The sequence below is a fragment of the Arachis hypogaea genome, chromosome 19 (genome assembly GCF_003086295.3).
Source record: "Arachis hypogaea cultivar Tifrunner chromosome 19, arahy.Tifrunner.gnm2.J5K5, whole genome shotgun sequence".
In the NCBI taxonomy this organism is placed as follows: Eukaryota; Viridiplantae; Streptophyta; class Magnoliopsida; order Fabales; family Fabaceae; genus Arachis; species Arachis hypogaea.
Window position 1 is genome coordinate 39,037,370 of NC_092054.1, and position 17,990 is coordinate 39,055,359.

At 36.1% G+C, this 17,990-nt stretch overlaps 1 non-coding gene across 1 annotated transcript; it reads left to right on the forward strand.

The window, feature by feature from the left end:
• Positions 1-6,944: 6,944 nt before the first annotated feature.
• On the forward strand, positions 6,945-7,052 carry LOC112781616 (small nucleolar RNA R71). Its single transcript, XR_003192382.1, has one exon. It is a non-coding gene; the product is annotated as a small nucleolar RNA R71 (small nucleolar RNA).
• The last annotated feature ends 10,938 nt before the right edge of the window (positions 7,053-17,990 follow it).

The following is a 17,990-nucleotide window of genomic DNA, read 5'->3' on the forward strand; positions in this document are numbered from 1 at the left end:
GCAATTTGAATGCTTGTATATTGAGAACATACTCTTATTTAACTCATAAGTATTGTATGCTGCCTCATTTCAACTCATGCTTCTTTTATTCTCATGCTTCTTTTATTCTTATTATTATGTTTTGCCAAGATTTCATTTTCAAATAATGTAACACATAGAACAATGTTACCTAACTATGCACACCAGTAACATTTACTCACGAGTTTAGTATCACTTTATACCACTCCATATGTCAAAGATATACCTTATTTGGTTTATAGAAATGGTTGCATTCATTTACCAGTTATTTTTTTAGTTTTAAAACAAGTACACCAACTCTGGTCGTCAGTGCTATTTTTTGTTTTTTTTTTTTTTTGTTTCTGCACGCGAAGTGTTCAATGATATGAATTTCTGTATTGGTATTATTATAATTTATTGTTCATTTGTTGTTTTGAATTTCTGTTAATTGGCATGATATTTGCAGACATGACGACTGATATAGGTATTTCAGATCAGGTTCCTGGTCGTGGTCGTAGCTAAACTATCAATCAATTTGGACATTAATGACTTAAGTTCACCCAAGTTCCCAACCTAAGCCAAGAATGTAAAATCTACTCTATAAGTAAATCAAGCATTTTATCAAACACATAGAATGCATAAATATAAAACTTCATAAATTGCAAGAATTAGTAAAATTTACAACGACACAATTCAAGAAGGTAATAATATCATATCCAATAAACAATAATAAAACATAAAACATCAAATTCATTAAAGAAAATTGAAAATTTAACAAGGTTCATAAACTAAAACGATATAAACAAGAAACTAACAAGAGAATCCTAGTAACTAAGATAATAGAATAAGAAAATATAAATAAAACTAAAGTAAAACAAGATTAAAAACTAAAACAAGAGAGAATTAAAGTAGAAATCCTAAGAATTCTAGAGAGAAATTGGAGCTTCTCTCTAGAATTCACTAAAATATCATAAAAACTAAACCTAAAGACTACATGATGTTCTTCCATGTATTTTCCCTTGAAATACTTCAAAAATCTTATGTTTGGGGGACTTTTTGGGGCCCAAATCACGAGCCCGCGTGCTTATTAACCCAGGTACGTGACAGTACTATCGCCTAGGCCGCCTGGGCGACACTTCGCTTGGGCGACAAATCTTGCTAGGGTGAGATTTTGCCTGGGCGATATTTCTTTGCCTAAGCGAAGCTTCGCTTGAGCGGCCCATTCTCGTTTGGTCTAGGCGAAGCATGCTGAACTTCTTGATTTTGTGATTCTTTCCTCTTTTGGTCATGTTCCTTGCTTCCATTTGAACCTAAATTTATCTAAAACACTAACAAATATATTATGGTACCAAGCAGATGATTAAAGATTTAAACATATTAAATTTATAGCTGGTGCACGAAATTGTGATCTCCAGGCTCGAACAAATCCTGGTAATGGCTTCAAAGCTTGGTGCTCTGATCTTAATTCATGATTGTCACAACTTCGATACAACTAACCAGCAAGTGCACTGGGTCGTCCAAGTAATACCTTACGTGAGTAAGGGTCGAATCCCACGGAGATTGTTGGTATGAAGCAAGCTATGGTCACCTTGTAAATCTCAGTCAGGCAGATATAAAGTGATAATGGTGTTTTCGAATATTAATTAATAAAATAGGGATAGAGACACTTATGTAATTCATTGATAGGAATTTCAGATAAGCGAATGGAGATGCTTTCGTTCCTCTGAACCTCTGCTTTCCTGCTATCTTCATCCAGTCAGTCTTACTCCTTTCCATGGCTGGCTTTATGTGATACATCACCACTGTCAATGGCTACTTTCGGTCATCTCTCGGGAAAATGATCCAATGCCCTGTCACGGCACGGCTAATCGTCTGGAGGCATCACCCTTGTCAATGGCTTCATCTTATCCTCTCAGTGAATAATATGCTCACGCACCCTGTCACGGCACGGCTATTCATCTGTCGGTTCTCGATCATGCTGGAATAGGATTTACTATCCTTTTGCGTCTGTCACTAACGCCCTGCAATCGCGAGTTAGGAGCTCGTCACAGTCATTCAATCATTGAATCCTACTCGGAATACCACAGACAAGGTTTAGACTTTCCGGATTCTCTTGAATGCCGCCATCATTCTAGCTTACGCCACGAAGATTCTGGTTAGGAGATCTAAGAGATATTCATTCTAGCTTATTTCATGTAGAACAGAAGTGTTTGTCAGGCACGCGTTCATAAGGGAGAAGGATGATGAGCGTCACACATAATCATCACCTTCATCACGTTCTTGGGTGCGAATGGATATCTTAGAAGCGAAATAAGATGAATTGAATAGAAAACAGAAGTACTTTGCATTAATCTTTGAGGAACAGCAGAGCTCCACACCTTAATCTATGGAGTGTAGAAACTCTACCGTTGAAAATACATAAGTGAAGGTCCAGGCATGGCCGAGATGGCCAGCCCCCCTAAAGCGTGATCAATAGTCTCCTAAGATGAATAATGAATTAAAACTGAGACCAAAGATGGTCAAAAAGACTAGTAAAAGGTCCTATTTATAATAAACTAGTCACTAGGGTTTACATGAGTAAGTAATTGATGCATAAATCCACTTCCGGAGCCCACTTGGTGTGTGCTTGGGCTGGGCTTTAAGTGTTGCACGTGCAGAGGTCCTCCTTGGAGTTGAACGCCAGCTTTTGTGCCAGTTTGGGCGTTCAACTCTGGTTTTGGCTCCTTTTCTGGCGCTGGACGCCAGATTTGGGCAGAAGGCTGGCGTTGAACGCCAGTTTACGTCATCTATTCTTGGCCAAAGTATGGACTATTATATATTTCTGGAAAGCCCTGGATGTCTACTTTCCAACGCAATTGGAAGCGCGCCATTTCGAGTTCTGTAGCTCCAGAAAATCCACTTTGAGTGCAGGGAGGTCAGAATCCAACAGCATCAGCAGTCCTTTTTCAACCTCTGAATCTGATTTCTGCCCAAGTCCCTCAATTTCAGCCAGAAAATACCTGAAATCATAGAAAAACACACAAACTCATAGTAAAGTCCAGAAATGTGAATTTAACATAAAAACTAATGAAAACATCCCTAAAAGTAACTAGATCCTACTAAAAACATACTAAAAACAATGTCAAAAAGCGTATAAATTATCCGCTCATCACAACACCAAACTTAAATTGTTGCTTGTCCCCAAGCAACTGAAAATCAAAATAGGATAAAAAGAATAGAATATACTATAAATTCCAAACTATCAATGAAACAGAGCTTCAATCATATGAGCGGGACTTATAGCTTTTTGCCTCTTGAATAGTTTTGGCATCTCACTTTATCCATTGAGGTTCAGAATGATTGGCATCTATAGGAACTTCAGATTTCGAATAGTGTTATTGACTCTCTTAGTTCAGTATGATGATCTTTGAACACAGCTTCCTTATGAGTCTTGGCCGTGGCCCTAAGCACTTTGTTTTCCAGTATTACCACCGGATACATAAATGCCACAGACACATAATTGGGTGAACCTTTTGAGATTGTGACTCAGCTTTGCTAAAGTCCCCAATTAGAGGTGTCCAGGGTTCTTAAGCACACTCTTTGTTTTTGCTTTGGACCTTGACTTTAACCGCTCAGTCTCAAGTTTTCACTTGACACCTACACGCCACAAGCACATGGTTAGGGACAGCTTGGTTTAGCCGCTTAGACCAGGATTTTATTCCTTTAGGCCCTCCTATCCACTGATGCTCAAAGCCTTGGGATCCTTTTTATTTCCCTTGCCTTTTGGTTTTAAGGGTTATTGGCTTTTTGCTCTTGCCTCTTGGTTTTAAGAGCTTTGGCTTTTTCTGCTTGCTTTTTTTTTTCGCCTATTTTTTTTTCTGCAAGCTTTGTTCTTTGCTGCTTTTTCTTGCTTCAAGAATCATTTTTATGATTTTTCAGATTATCAAATAACATGTCTCCTAGGCATAATTCTTTCAAGAGCCAACATATTTAACATTCTTAAACAACAACTTCAAAAGACATATGCACTGTTCAAGCATACATTCAGAAAACAAGAAGCATTGTCACCACATCAATATAATTAAGCTAAGTTCAAGGATAAATTCGAAACTCATGTACTTCTTGTTCTTTTGAATTAAAACATTTTTTATTTAAGAGAGGTGATGGATTCATAGGACATTCATATCTTTAAGACAAAGTTACTAACTACTAATGATCATGTAATGAAGGCACAAACATAGATAAGCACATAACATAGAAAACGAAAAACAGAGAAAGAAAGAACAAGGAATGAATCCACCTTAGTGATGGTGGCGTTTCCTTCTTGAGGAACTAATGATGTCCTTGAGCTCTTCTATGTCTCTTCCTTGTCTTTGTTGCTCCTCCTTCATTGCTTTTAGATCTTCTCTGATTTCATGAAGGATGATGGAGTGCTCTTGATGTTCCACCCTTAGTTGCTTCCAATAATTGTGTGGAAGAAAATGTATCCCCTGAGGTATCTCAGGAATCTCTTGATTTGCAGTCAAATGTTCTACCACTGAGCTATAGACCCTTGATGGAAGCTTTTGTCTTCCCTTTCCTCTTTCTAGAGGTTTCTCTGGCCTTAGGTGCCATCAATGGTTATGGAGAAAAACAAAAAAGCTATGCTTTTTACCACACCAAACTTAGAATGTTGCTCGCCCTCGAGCAAAAGAAGAAGGAATAGAAGAAGAAGAAGATATGGAGGAGATGGAGGGATGTGTGTATGGATGTGAGTGGTGGATGAAAAACAGAAGGGATGGTCATGAATGGAGAGATAGAGGGTGAGGTGGGTGGGGATCCTGTGGGATTCACAGATCCTGAGATGATCCTGTGGGTCCACAGATCCTGAGATGATCCTGTGGGGTCCACAGATCTTGAGGTGTCAAGGTATTTACATCCTTGCACCACTTTAGGCATGCAAAATGCCCTTGCACACAACTTTGGGCGTTCAACGCCCCTTTGCTGCCATTTCTGGCGTTGAACGCCAGAACCATGCTTGTTCTGGGCGTTCAGCGACAGGATGCTCCCATTCTGGGCGTTCAGCGCCAGACAGATGCTCCTCCAAGGTGTGATTTTTCTTCTGCTATTTTTGATTCCGTTTTTGATTTTTTTTTTTTTTTTGTTTATTTTGTGACTCCACATGATCATGAACCTAAGAAAACATGAAAAACAATAAAAATAAGAATTAGATAAACATTGGGTTGCCTCCCAACAAGCGCTTCTTTAATGTCAATAGCTTGACAGTGGGCTCTCATGGAGCCTCAAAGATGTGCAGAGCTTTGTTGAGACTCTCCAACACCAAACTTAGAGTTTGGATATGGGAGTTCAACACCAAACTTAGAGTTTGGTTGTGGCCTCCCAACACCAAACTTAGAGTTTGACTGTGGGGGCTCTGGTTGACTCTGCTTTGAGAGAAGCTTTTTCTGCTTCCTCTCCATGGTTGCAGAGGGAGATCCTTGAGTTTTAAACACAAGGGAGTCCTCATTCCATTGGAGGACTACTTCACCTCTGTCAACATCAATCACAGCTCTTGCTGTGGCCAGGAAAGGTCTTCCTAGGATGATGGATTCATCCTCTTCCTTTCCAGTATCCAAGACTATGAAATCAGCAGGGATGTAAAGGCCTTCAACCTTTACTAACACGTCCTCTACTTGTCCATAAGCCTGTTTTCTTGAGCTGTCTGCCATCTCTAATGAGATTTTAGCAGCTTGCACCCCATAGATTCCCAGTTTCTCTATTACAGAGAGGGGCATGAGGTTTATTCCTGAACCAAGGTCACACAGAGCCTTAAAGATCATGGTGCCTATGGTACAGGGTATTATGAACTTTCCAGGATCCTGTCTCTTCTGAGGCAATGTCAGTTGATCCAGATCACTTAGTTCATTGATGAACAAGGGAGGTTCAACTTCCCAAGTATCAATGCCAAATAATTTGGCATTTAGCTTCATGATTGCACCAAGAAACTTGGCAGTTTGCTCTTCAGTAACATCCTCATTCTCTTCAGAAGAGGAATACTCATCAGAGCTCATGAAGGGCATAAGGAGGTTCAATGGGATCTCTATGGTCTCTAGATGGACCCCAGAGTCCTTTGGTTCCTCAGAGGGAAGCTCCTTATTGACCACTGGACGTCCCAGGAGGTCTTCCTCCTTGGGATTTGCGTCCTCTCCTTCCTTTGCAGGTTCGGCCATGGCGCTTATGTCAATGGCCTTGCACTCTCCTTTTGGGTTCTCTTCTGTATTGCTTGGGAGAGTACTAGGAGGGATATCAGTGATCCTTTTACTCAGCTGGCCCACTTGTGCTTCCAGATTTCTAATGGAAGACCTTGTTTCATTCATGAAACTTACAGTGGCCTTAGATAGATCAGAGACTAGATTTGCTAAATTAGAAGCATTTTGTTCAGAGTTCTCTGTCTGTTGCTGAGTTGATGATGGAAAAGGCTTGCTGTTGCTAAACCTGTTTCTTCCACCATTATTAAAGCCTTGTTGGGGCTTTTGATCCTTCCATGAGAAATTTGGATGATTTCTCCATGTTGAGTTATAGGTGTTTCCATAAGGTTCACCTAAGTAATTTACCTCTGCTATTGCAGGGTTCTCAGGATCATAAGCTTCTTCTTTAGGAGAAGCCTCTTGAGTACTGTTGGATGCAGCTTGCATTCCATGCAGACTCTGAGAGATCATATTGACTTGCTGAGTCAATATTTTATTCTGAGCCAATATGGCATTCAGAGTATCAACTTCAAGAACTCCCTTCTTCATAGGCGTCCCATTACTCACAGGATTCCTTTCAGAAGTGTACATGAACTGGTTATTTGCAACCATGTCAATGAGTTCTTGAGCTTCTGCAGGCGTTTTCTTTAGGTGAATGGATCCACCTGCAGAAGTGTCCAGTGACATCTTTGATAGCTCAGATAAACCATCATAGAATATATCCAGGATGGTCCATTCTGAAAGCATGTCAGAAGGACACTTTTTGGTCAACTGTCTGTATCTTTCCCAAGCTTCATAGAGGGATTCACCTTCTTTCTGTCTGAAGGTTTGAACATCAGCTCTAAGCTTGCTCAGCTTTTGAGGAGGAAAGTACTTGGCTAAGAAAGCCATGACCAGCTTATCCCAAGAGTTCAGGCTGTCTTTGGGTTGAGAATCCAACCATAATCTAGCTCTGTCTCTTACAGCAAAAGGGAAAAGCATGAGCCTGTAGACTTCAGGATCTACTCCATTAGTCTTAACAGTATCACATATCTGCAAGAATTCAGTTAAGAACTGAAAAGGATCTTCAGATGGAAGTCCATGAAACTTGCAGTTCTGCTGCATCAGAGAAACTAATTGAGGTTTCAGCTCAAAGTTGTTTGCTCCAATGGCAGGAATGGAGATGCTTCTTCCATGTAAATTGGAATTAGGTGCAGTAAAGTCACCAAGCATTCTCCTTGCATTGTTGTTGGGTTCGGCTGCCATTTCCTTTACTTGTTCAAAATTTTTAATCAAGTTGTCTCTGGATTGTTGTAATTTAGCTTCTCTTAATTTTCTCTTCAAAGTCCTTTCAAGTTCTGGATCAGCTTCAACAAGAATGCCTTTTTCTCTGTCCCTGCTCATAAGAAAGAGAAGAGAACAAGAAAAGAAGAGGAATCCTCTATGTCACAGTAAAGAGGTTCCTTATTGTTAGTAGAAGAAAAGAAGAAGAAATTCGAACACAGATAGAAGAGGGGGTTCGAATTTGGTGATGATGTGAGGAAGAGATGTTAGTTAATGAATGAATAAAATAGAATAAGATGAGAGAGAAGGAGGGAATTTTCGAAAATTAATTTTGAAAAGGAGTTAGTGATTTTTGAAAATAGTTTTTGAAAAATGTTAGTGATTTTCGAAAATTAAGATTTAAAAATTAAAATAATTAATAAATTAAAAAGAAATTTTGAAAAAGGGGGAAGATATTTTCGAAAATTAGAGAGAGAGAGTTAGTTAGGTAGTTTTGAAAAAGTTAAGAAACAAACAAAAAGTTAGTTAGTTAGTTGAAACAATTTTTGAAAATTAATTTTGAAAAGATAAGAAGTTAGGAAGTTAGAAAAGATATTTTGAAAATCAAATTTTTGAAAAAGATAAGATGAGAAGATATTTTTGAAAAGATATGATAGAAATTAGTTTTGAAAAAGATTTGATTTTTAAAATCACAATTAATGACTTGATTCACAAGAAATCACAAGATATGATTCTAGAACTTAAAGTTTGAATCTTTCTTAACAAGTAAGTAACAAACATCAAATTTTTGAATCAAAACATTAATTGATTATGTTATTTTCGAAAATTATGATATAAAACAAGAAAAAGATTTTTGAAAATTAATTTTTTTGAATTTTTCGAAAATAACCAAGAATTTTGAAAAAGATTTGATTTTTGAAAAAGATTTTGAAAAAGATAAGATTTTCAAATTGAAAATTTGATTTGACTCATGAGAAACAATTTGATTTTCAAAAATTTTTGAAAAAGTCAATCCAAATTTTCGAATTTGATGAGAGAAAAGAGGAAAGATATTTTTTGATTTATGAAATTTTTATGAAAAACATGAAAATTATGCAATGCATGAAATTTTTAGATCAAAACAATGAATGCATGCAATAATGCTATGAATGTCAAGATGAACACCAAGAACATTATGAAGATCATGATGAACATCAAGAACACATTTTTGAAAAATTTTTAATGCAAAGAAAACATGCAAGACACCAAACTTAGAATTCTTTAATGCTTAGACACTAAGAATTCAAGAATGCATATGATAAACATGAAAAGACACAAAACAAAAAATCGTCAAGATCAAACAAGAAGACTTACCAAGAACAACTTGAAGATCATGAAGAACACTATGAATGCATGATATTTTCGAAAAATGCAAGATGCATATGCAATTGACACCAAACTTATGATGTGACTCAAGACTCAAACAAGAAACAGAAAAAATATTTTTGATTTTTATGATTTTCTAATTTTTTTGTATTTTCTTTTAATTTTTTCGAAAATATTTGGGAAAAAGGAAGCAATGAATTCATAGTCCTCAATCAAAATCCTGGGAATTAGACATGGCTTAATAGCCAGCCAAGCTAAAACATGTTATATGAGACACTAGAATTCATTCTTAAAAATCCTGAAGAAAAATATATTTTTGAAAACATTTTTTTTTTCGAAAACAGATGAGAAATTTTTAGAATTATTTTTGAAAAATTTTTGAAAATAAAATAAAAAGAAAATTACCTAATCTGAGCAACAAGATGAACCGTCAGTTGTCCAAACTCAAACAATCCCCGGCAACGGCGCCAAAAACTTGGTGCACGAAATTGTGATCTCCAGGCTCGAACAAATCCTGGTAATGGCTTCAAAGCTTGGTGCTCTGATCTTAATTCATGATTGTCACAACTTCGATACAACTAACCAGCAAGTGCACTGGGTCGTCCAAGTAATACCTTACGTGAGTAAGGGTCGAATCCCACGGAGATTGTTGGTATGAAGCAAGCTATGGTCACCTTGTAAATCTCAGTCAGGCAGATATAAAGTGATAATGGTGTTTTCGAATATTAATTAATAAAATAGGGATAGAGACACTTATGTAATTCATTGATAGGAATTTCAGATAAGCGAATGGAGATGCTTTCGTTCCTCTGAACCTCTGCTTTCCTGCTATCTTCATCCAGTCAGTCTTACTCCTTTCCATGGCTGGCTTTATGTGATACATCACCACTGTCAATGGCTACTTTCGGTCATCTCTCGGGAAAATGATCCAATGCCCTGTCACGGCACGGCTAATCGTCTGGAGGCATCACCCTTGTCAATGGCTTCATCTTATCCTCTCAGTGAATAATATGCTCACGCACCCTGTCACGGCACGGCTATTCATCTGTCGGTTCTCGATCATGCTGGAATAGGATTTACTATCCTTTTGCGTCTGTCACTAACGCCCTGCAATCGCGAGTTAGGAGCTCGTCACAGTCATTCAATCATTGAATCCTACTCGGAATACCACAGACAAGGTTTAGACTTTCCGGATTCTCTTGAATGCCGCCATCATTCTAGCTTACGCCACGAAGATTCTGGTTAGGAGATCTAAGAGATATTCATTCTAGCTTATTTCATGTAGAACAGAAGTGTTTGTCAGGCACGCGTTCATAAGGGAGAAGGATGATGAGCGTCACACATAATCATCACCTTCATCACGTTCTTGGGTGCAAATGGATATCTTAGAAGCGAAATAAGATGAATTGAATAGAAAACAGAAGTACTTTGCATTAATCTTTGAGGAACAGCAGAGCTCCACACCTTAATCTATGGAGTGTAGAAACTCTACCGTTGAAAATACATAAGTGAAGGTCCAGGCATGGCCGAGATGGCCAGCCCCCCTAAAGCGTGATCAATAGTCTCCTAAGATGAATAATGAATTAAAACTGAGACCAAAGATGGTCAAAAAGACTAGTAAAAGGTCCTATTTATAATAAACTAGTCACTAGGGTTTACATGAGTAAGTAATTGATGCATAAATCCACTTCCGGAGCCCACTTGGTGTGTGCTTGGGCTGGGCTTTAAGTGTTGCACGTGCAGAGGTCCTCCTTGGAGTTGAACGCCAGCTTTTGTGCCAGTTTGGGCGTTCAACTCTGGTTTTGGCTCCTTTTCTGGCGCTGGACGCCAGATTTGGGCAGAAGGCTGGCGTTGAACGCCAGTTTACGTCATCTATTTTTGGCCAAAGTATGGACTATTATATATTGCTGGAAAGCCCTGGATGTCTACTTTCCAACGCAATTGGAAGCGCGCCATTTCGAGTTCTGTAGCTCCAGAAAATCCACTTTGAGTGCAGGGAGGTCAGAATCCAACAGCATCAGCAGTCCTTTTTCAACCTCTGAATCTGATTTCTGCTCAAGTCCCTCAATTTCAGCCAGAAAATACCTGAAATCATAGAAAAACACACAAAATCATAGTAAAGTCCAGAAATGTGAATTTAACATAAAAACTAATGAAAACATCCCTAAAAGTAACTAGATCATACTAAAAACATACTAAAAACAATGTCAAAAAGCGTATAAATTATCCGCTCATCAATAGCCAATAATCATATAAATTTATCGTAATTAGAATTAAGAATCACAAATCTAGTCCATTAAGCACAAAAGTAGAGAAAAATTACATGAAATCCCTAAAAAAAGAAATTGGACTTCATCATGTTAGTTGTTTGGATTATGAGTCCTTTACAGTTGCTGATGACTTGCCGAAGGTGGCTGAATTGTAACATGTATAAGGAACATATGCTAACAATTTCTCTAAGATAGGGTGTTGAATGTAGTTCTACACCTTGGATGTTAAACTTAGATATTTTTGTGCTTTAGTTTTTTTATTTGTTATGGAAATTGCTTAATATCTTGATTTAGTTGATCCTCTAATTTAGATCTGTCAAGTCTAAGTTGAACCATGTGAGAAGTAATTTATGTTATTTGTACTGTCTTTTGCTCTTTGTTTATGGAAATAGTGATTTATGATATCCTTTATTTGATATATTTATAATCTATCTCTTCTATAGGATTATTGGTTGTCATTCTTCTTTTTACTCTTTTGCATCCAGAAGTAGCATGCCGATGTAAAAGGAATTTATTTATGCAAATTTATTGATGCTCTCTGAACTGCTATATGTAAAGTACTAGTAACATGTTGATCTTAGAACATGTGTTTTAGTTCATTAATGTTTCTTCTTTATTACTGTTGGTTTTTACTTCATATGTATAATAAGTATAATTGGCAGTTTAACCAATTGTATTTTCTTCCTTGCTTTTTTGTGATACTTTGCTAGTTCACCCGAATATTTAAGCATTGAGCAGTTAATCCTTACTGTGAGCCTGTGATTATAAATGATATTGATTGCTAGTTCTAGCCGTAAGTGTTACTGTAAAGACTAAATGATGATGGAAAGATATGCGAAAAAAAGTGGGAGAAGAAGCTGAAAAAAGAGAAGACATGAACAAGAAGAATATGAGAGTGAAAAGAGGTTAGAAAAGAATGCAGAGGAGAGCAAAGAAGATAAAGAAGAAAGTATGACCATTGGTCTATTGAATTCTTTTGCTTTCTTGATTTAATAGTTGTAGTATTATTATTTGCATGTAACTTTTGTTTTTTTGTTTAGTCAAGTGTTAACCACACGTTAAGTGAATATGTAACATTACTCTTCTTTATTAGTTATGTAGATATTATGAATGTTATTTGGTATTTGTATGAAAAATATATCCATCTTTGATTATTTATATATTTTGTTGAATTAGAATTATATCTAAAAATCAAGTTTTAATAGTAATATATACAAAATTTAGTTAAAATTTATATTAAGGAGGCACTGATAACGACTAATTTAGCGACTGATTTTGAGATTTTGAAGTAAAATATTAGCGACTGAAAAATTAGGGACCAATTTAGTGATCGAAGTGCTTAATTGGGGTTTACTATGTGCAAGATTAAATTAGGTTAACAAAGGAGATTAACTTAGATTAAATTATTCCAAAAAATAAGCATGATTAAATTGGTCTACTTAAATTTTGCTTCAAATCATTCAGGATAATGAATATCATAAACCATTATTGATCCAAGCAAGCAAAGAAGATGAATTTCTCTGAAGTTTGAACAATAATTTAAAAAAAAAAAGAGAAAATAACCATTACCGAATGAGCAGTGAGCAGAGTATGAATCTCAATAAACTAAGCAAGAAGACAGAGAAAACAGGGATAAGAAAGAAATTTTAAAAAATCAAGAAAATATAGTATACCTTCGATCTAAGAAGTGAGCAGAGTATGAGGGAGAGGGAGCAAGAACGTTGGCGAATGAGCAGAGGCGTTGGAGAATACAACAGAGGGGATGGTGGAGGACAACCAGACGATGGTGGGACAACGGCGGTGAAAAGAGCGGCGGCGGTGAATGCTAGGATTTGTCTCTTATTTTCATTGTTAGAGAAACGGAAGAGCAATGTCCTTAAGAGAGATGAGGAGATGATGGCTCATCAGCTCATGTGACTCTGTGATAAGGCTTCAATTCCTTTTTTTTAATCAATTTTCAACCCCAAAATGAGTTTAAGGTAGGTGACTGAAAAGCGGCCGAGTCTTGGTTCCATCTGACTAACCAGTTTCCGACTAGTTCAGCGATTCCCAAGCGATTTTATCTAGGTTCTGAAAATCAAACTGGTCATCGAACTGTTCTATTTACTGGTTTATATGTTCAACCAGTCCAACTATAGTTTAACCGAAAAAATTGTTTATAATAAAATAATTAAATTATAAATAAATATCCTAAAAAAAGTATAAATATCAAAATATTAACAATCAATCTTTAATGTCCGAAGAAATAATTAAATCACAATAACAATTACACAACAACGACACCAATAATTAAATTACAATAACACAATAATAAGTACAAGAGCAACAAACTTTTTCAAAGATTAACAGGGATTATCAAAATTTCAAATATTAACAAGGATTATCAAAATTTCAAATATTAACAAGGATTATCAAAATTTCAGGCAGCATCACTAGTTCACTACTTTCTTTGATTGATCATGATTAAGGTTATTGTTGTTCTTGAAGCAACTTGGGTTATCTAAGAGTATGCTTTGAACTTGATCCCTTCACCAGTTTCCACCATTAAATTTCTATTCTGAACTTGATCCCTTCACCAGCTTCACCAGCAGCTCTCAAAGGATCTCAATCAAAAATACCATTACCAACACTACAACAGACTGAACAGTAGCCAGGAATCAAGAACAATCAGCAACAAAAATTAAAAAAGTAGCAGCAATTAATCACCTTAAACCAAAAATCAATAAATATATCAATTAAAATATAAAAAACAGCATACTCACTTCCTCAGAAATTAAAACTTAAAAACCAGCATACTTTACTCGGATGCATGTCAATAAAAAATAAAGAACACATAAAACAACAACACAACAACACACAAAACAGCAACACAGTAGAACCAGAGCTCATTCAATAAAAAAATTACAACACACAAAACAGCAACATAACAGAACGAGAGCTCATCACTAATCAAATAATCATTCAATAAAAAATTAAAACACAAAACATTCAAATAATCAGTAATAAAATAATCATTGAACATGGCATAAATAAAAAAACGTAGAAGAAGTTAGTAGTGAACTGAGAACTGACCTTCGAAGTCTAGGGTTTTTTCTTGCTTGAACTTCTGCTCTCTAAACTCGAAGGAAGAAAATTGAAATGGAGAAGGGTTTTCCTTCTTAGAAGTCTGAGTAGAAGGGTAGAACCGAGATGGAGACAGGGGCCAGGCGACGAATACGACTTAGAAGACGGTGGTGGGTTGGAAGAACCTGCGACTGAGCAAACAAAGAGCAGAAAGATGGTGCGGTTTTTATAACCCACAAACTAACCGACAAGTGTACCGGGTCGTACCAAATAATACCTCAGGTGAGTGAGGGTCGATCCCACGAGGATTGAAGGACTAAGCAACAGTGGTTGATTAATTTACTTAGTTAGGCAAACAGAAAATAGTGTTTGAGAGTGCAAATAAACATTAAATAATAAATTCAGAGTTTGAAGACAGGCAGGTGAATAGGTTGGGAATGAAATATGGAGAAACAATTAAAGTTTCAGAGTTATCTATTTTTCCGGATTAATTTTTCTTACTAACTATTTTAATCATGTAGGATTTAATTTATGGCAAACTATATGTGACTAGACCCTAATTCCTTAGACCTTCCTAGTCTCCTCTAATTTTCATCAACTGCCAATTCCTTGGTCAATTAACTCCAATTAGAGGGTGATGATCAAATTCCAGTTTATATACCACAAAAATTCTAATTACCAAAAAATAAAAGAATTATATGTCACGTATCCCGTTAAATCCAGATAATTAAAATTTAGGAGAATATGTTTTCAAGTTGTTGTTCAAGTAAAGAGCTTTTCCAAGTTATACAAGAACTCAAATAGAAAGAGGGTCATACTTCCGTTCCACCCAAATTCATAAGATAAAGAGCGAAAACAATTCTTAAATTATAAATCCATATATGAATTAAAATAGAAAAAGCAATAAAATCAATCCATACAAATAGACAGAGCTCCTAACCTTAACAATGGAGGTTTAGTTGCTCATGGTTCAGAGAAAAATAAGGATTGTAAATTGGAATGGAATAATGTTGAGTTGGAATCCCCTGTTGGAATCCCTTTTTATATCTAATCCTAATTAATTTAAAAATCTATCTTCTAAAACTAAAATAATATCTTTTCCTATTTTGAATTAAAAATAAAGTTCAAATCAAAATTAATTAAAGCAATCAGCATGTCTTCAATTGATGGATGAGGACCACTTGCTTCGTAGGGTCCACACCTAACTTGAAGTGGGCATAATCATTCTTGTGTGAATCCCCCTTGAGTCTCTGCTATCCCCTGGCTCTAATCTGTGTTTCTGGGCCAAAAACTGGGTCGAAACTCGGCCTGAAATCTCCCCCAGCGTTTTCTGCGTTTTCTGAATGTCGCGCATGTCACGCGTATGCGTCAGGTACGCGCACGCGTCGCTGAGCAACTTTGCTTTTCACGCGTACGCGTCAATCACGCGCACGCACGCGTACGCGTCGCCATGAATAGCTCCAAATCATGCGTACGCGTCAGGCACGCGCACGCGTCGCTCCTCGCTGGTCATCTCCTTGGTTTCTTCTCTTTCTCTGTAGAAACTCCATCAAATCCATCCGAATGCTACCTAAAATAAACAAAAAAAGCACAAGACTCAAAGTAGCATCCATAGTGGCTAAAAGATAATTAATTCTTGATAAAACTTAACAAATTACATGCAAATTCACTAGGAAAAGATAGGAAAGATGCTCACGCATCAAAAGACTCCGAGCTCAAGGAAAAAGTTGCAATTGGCAAGTTGGGGACTTTGAGCACGACGACCAGACGAAGACGATAGTGCCTAAGCGCACGACGGATGGCGGCAAGAGGGCGACAGAGCAGATGAAGACTAGGGACTGACGTGCCGAGCTCGAGGAAAAAGTTGCAATTCTTGAAGGAGGAAGAAGCATGGACAACCGGACGACAATGGTAGCGCCTGAGCGCAACGGACGACGGCAGTATTTGCGGCGGTGGTGGAAAAGCTAGGGTTTCCTGTTTCAACTTTTTTTATTTGGGGAGAAGTTGTTAGGTTAGATGTTTGCAATGAAGACTGAAGGGAAGGGGAAGGAAGGTCATGCGTGTGGGAACCAAAACGACATCATTTCATTCAAACTGGCCGGTTCCGGTCCGACCGACCGATTCCTGGCCAATTTAATAGTTTGGTAGTGGTTTTTTAATTTACGATTTTACATGGTTAACTGGACCATTAATATTATCGGTTCACAATTTGATCGGTTCAACTGGCCGGTCCAATTTTCAGAACAATGAATTTTATATCTAGAGGTTGAGCCGAACTGTAAAGGAGTTCGGTTCACGGTCGAAATGAACCGTTTCAATTTTCAAAACCATGTGTCAGGTAAGTTGATCCAAATTCCTTTGGATGCTTTGTGATGGTTTTGGGTCAATAATTTTGGTTTGAACATGCGATAATTACTGGACCCTCTTTGTGGATCATAGCTTTATTCTTTTGGGCCATAGTATGAACATAGTGTATCCAGAATATATTTATATTTATCTTGTATAACCAATTTGAGTTGGTCTATTAGTTAGTTTACTAGTCCGCTTAAGCATGTGTCAGGGGTTCAAATTCTGTTTTATGCATGCAGTAACCCATTGGTCAACAGTAAACTCTTAAATAAAATTCTGATCCGTAACAAATTAGTCTTTGACCTGTCAGGCCTAAGGATATTGTAAAAAAAAATTATCTTGTATCCAATGCATTCAATATATGCTTCAAAAATTTAAATTGATAAATATTTTAAAAATTACATATATTAATAAATAAAAAAATTATTTTGTTTATATATAAAATAATCCCACTTGTGTTTGCCAGCTTGTCCCTTGGGACTTTAGACAACTTTACTTATAGCTCTACTATTGCTATAATATCTTTGATCAGCTATATTGCTATGATATCATTGAAGTATGGTTCAATTTGTAACTTTTAAGATAATTGATTGGTGAATGGTGGTCACAAGGTCAACATTGTAGTTAGTGGACCTGACCTTTATTCCGTATTTCTCTATTCTTATCCCACTAGCCATCATGTGTCATGTCATTTAAATATAAAAATACAGAAAAGGAATATTTTTCTTACATTAGATGGATATTCCATGCCACTTACTTTTCCAATCCTTTAAGTTACATGGTAATCTTCAAGTGGGTTTAGTTAGTAGTTTAGTACTTTATTTAGTTAGATGATGATGATATTGCTATCTCTGTCTCCAAACTTTTCCAGTTCATTTTCTATGATTTATAGGTTGAAATTCACTTGTCAATTGGAAGCAAAGTTCATAGATTAAGAATTACTATAAATTAAATATGGATAATGCATGATAATTATTTTGGGTTTGAAAAGTAGGATTACCGGACACTACTTATGCAACTAGAAAGACACAGAAAGAAATAGAGTCCCAGATAAATATAATACCTGATACTTGAAATTTTGCAAAATCAAATATGTATACATCTATGTATAATATTAATATACATTAAGAGGAGAAAATAACAACTTTTAAAATTGTCTGCATAAATAATTATTAAAAAAATAAATATAATTGAATAATTATATAAAATATATACTGTGCATTGAAATTATATATATATATATTTTAAAAAGATAATTTATTTTGTTGTTGTTGTTACTGTTATTGGTGTTTTTATTCTATTACTGTCGTTGTTACTTTGTTGATATTATTATAAAAATCTGATTATAATAAAAAAATATTAAAAACATAATATTAAAAAAGTCATTTTAATAAATACAGTAAATTAAAAGAGATATAAATACTAAATTATTGTAAAATATTAATAATTTATTTTAATTATGTAAATAATTTAATAC